Below are 2,500 nucleotides of genomic sequence, written 5' to 3' on the forward strand. Positions count from 1 at the left end.
GCAGATCAGATATAAGTACAGACGAGTGGTAACAAGAACCGTTCCAATCGCCCCAATCCGAGGCCATTACGGTATCATTCCGCCTCCACCACCACCACCACCACCACCACCACCACCACCTCCTTCCCCCACCACCTTCCTCCTCCACCACCTCCAGCCTCTGGTTTGCGGAGCTCAGTATTGCAGCTGGAGCGCAAGTCCATCTTTCGGCCATTCGTTACAGCGGAGTTTAAAATGGCAGCAGCTGAGGCGAGGGCGAGAGGCAGGTGTGTGGGTCGCCCGCCGGATGCTAGCACGGTATTAAAGGGACTAACATGTTCTCACAATGGTTACCGTTAACCATTTTGTGGGTCGGAATTCAGAGCGGCGGAGGTAAAAAGAATTCCAATTATGTTTCCAGGAATAAGCCTGTGTTTTTTTTTACCCCCCGTTTTTGAAATAATGAAGTGCGCGGCAAAAGTAATAGAGATATGTACGATATCCTGGGATGCGAGCAGGTGTGTGTGTGTCCGCGTGTGTGTGTACGTACGTGTGTTGCACAAGGTGGTCCTAACCGTCTCCCTGATAAGGCAATCTCGCCCCTATGGCTCCGGTAGGCGAGCGGGACATTTAAATGGGGTAGTCTGCCCCGTGGTGGTATCGGTGGTGGTGGGAGTGTGGCAGCCCTGTGGTGTTTCGAGGATAATATCGTTTTTAAAAGCCTTTCCTTGGGGTCGTGGTTTTCCCTTCGTGGAGAGCTGAGTGGCAGCGATTCGCGATGAGAGGTGTTGGTGTTGGCCAGGTGATTAATATTATCATTTCTTTTTTATTACACTCGGGTTTTACATGTTTACGCGATGCATTTTATCCGCGCCAACTGTTGCATATGGATGTGGTGGCTCACAGCGTTTGATTTTTTCCTTCGTCAGCCGGGTTTAGTTCTACATGAACAAGTCTTATTGTTATAGGTTTTTAATACAATACTAACCGACTTGGGGACAGTTGGAGTGATAATAGGTTAAATCACGTGAACAGGTCCTGTGAAAATACCTAGCTATTCACATTACTACGCACCCCCCCCCCCTCTGTGTTATTTTACGTTTGCTTGGTATCAAAGGGTTTATTCTTGTCCATGTTTTAGGTTAAGAGGATAAGAGGATTATCCAGGCCGTTGTTTGTAACGTGATATGACAGGATTTTTTCAAATGAGATTAAGGAATGCAGACGCATGATGGCTTGTGATATCACCGCAGTCAGCTGTATGTGTTCGTGTGTGTTTTTGTTTTGTTTTGCATTTTGACTTTTTGACTTATTGATGAAAGCATTTTCACATGAAAAGTTTGTTAAAGCAAATCGGTGGCCAGTATACGATTTATTTATGATTGTACCATCGACGCGTGTGGTGAGAATAAACTAAAAGTGGTAGCATACATTTGTTTTTTCTATATTATATTTTTTATGTGTCAGTAATGTTGTATTTTTGTAGTTTTTGTTTCGTAATTTTTCTTCTTTTTTCTTTCCCTATTTTGTAAGAGGAAAACTATTTGCCAATCGACGAAATGTACGTTAGGTGTTAATGAAATAGTCTCCCACTCGAGTTTTCTTTTTCAGGAAATAAAGAAAACGTAATGCTTTTTTAGGGCTAGCTGAATCATTTTGCTTTTCTCTCCAACTTTCAGGCTCAGACTCGTTTATTTTTCATGCAGATGCGTTGCAATAGTAAAGTTATTTAAACTTTTTATCCCGACGTATGACTAATTGATCATTTTCTCTTTTTTCAGGTAAGAACCTCAACCACGTGTGTAAACATAGAAAAAAAAAACCATCAGCATCAGTGCGTAAGTAGACTTTTCTTGTTAATGGGGATGTTTAGCTTGTACGTTATTCCTCGTACGTTCATGATAATTTAAACTCCTAGAAAAGCCGGGAGTTAGGAGCTGTGGAGGTGCCGATAGCTATTCCCAGAAGGTTCGGCTCTTTAAGGGATGACGTGTTGTCTACATGAATCATCTTATTGTAGAAGGCGGATGTGGGACCGTTATATTGCTGTAGTTGTGAGAGGTTTTATTCGTCAGGTTGGATGGAGGCGTAATGGCTGACTTGTTAATGTGTTTGATTAGTCATTTTTCGAGAACCGAGCTGTTAGTAAAGTGGTGTGTGTGTTTGTGTGTGTTTACAGCCGAGACGCCAGCACGTCGATGCGATGTTAGTTATATTTTGAAAGCTTTTTTATGCTATAGAAAGAGATGTATTTTTGATGTTTCGGAAAGATCGTAGCTCCTTTTTTCTTTGGCGATGAGCTTGAAGATGAGACATAAACAAAGATTAATAACAATTGACATATCATGTTCGACATAAGAGCAAGGCCACCTGATAGGAGCGTGCCATCCGGTGCTGGGCGCGGTGTTGCAACAGGGCTTTGCAAGGCATTCAGTCCTTAGTGTTCCGGCGGTGTCTCCTCCATCACAATTGGTCGTCCTTAGGTAAGCGCTTGCACTAATATGATACGTGTCGGTTGCCT

The 2,500-nt window shown here is 43.2% G+C and overlaps 1 protein-coding gene across 5 annotated transcripts in view; it reads left to right on the top strand.

The window, feature by feature from the left end:
• LOC113805826 (uncharacterized) overlaps nucleotides 1-2,500 on the top strand; it is a 268,366-nt gene that overhangs the window by 198,460 nt on the left and 67,406 nt on the right. Inside the window, exon 1 of one of the 5 annotated variants that reach the window (XM_070120964.1) lies at nucleotides 641-781. The exons of the other annotated variants lie outside the window; for them this stretch is intronic. The gene's annotated coding sequence lies outside the window, so the exon portion shown is untranslated. Of the gene's footprint in view, nucleotides 1-640; nucleotides 782-2,500 lie in introns of those variants that run through there. 5 annotated transcript variants of the gene reach the window in all.

This window comes from Penaeus vannamei, chromosome 4, assembly GCF_042767895.1.
Source record: "Penaeus vannamei isolate JL-2024 chromosome 4, ASM4276789v1, whole genome shotgun sequence".
In the NCBI taxonomy this organism is placed as follows: domain Eukaryota; kingdom Metazoa; phylum Arthropoda; class Malacostraca; order Decapoda; family Penaeidae; genus Penaeus; species Penaeus vannamei.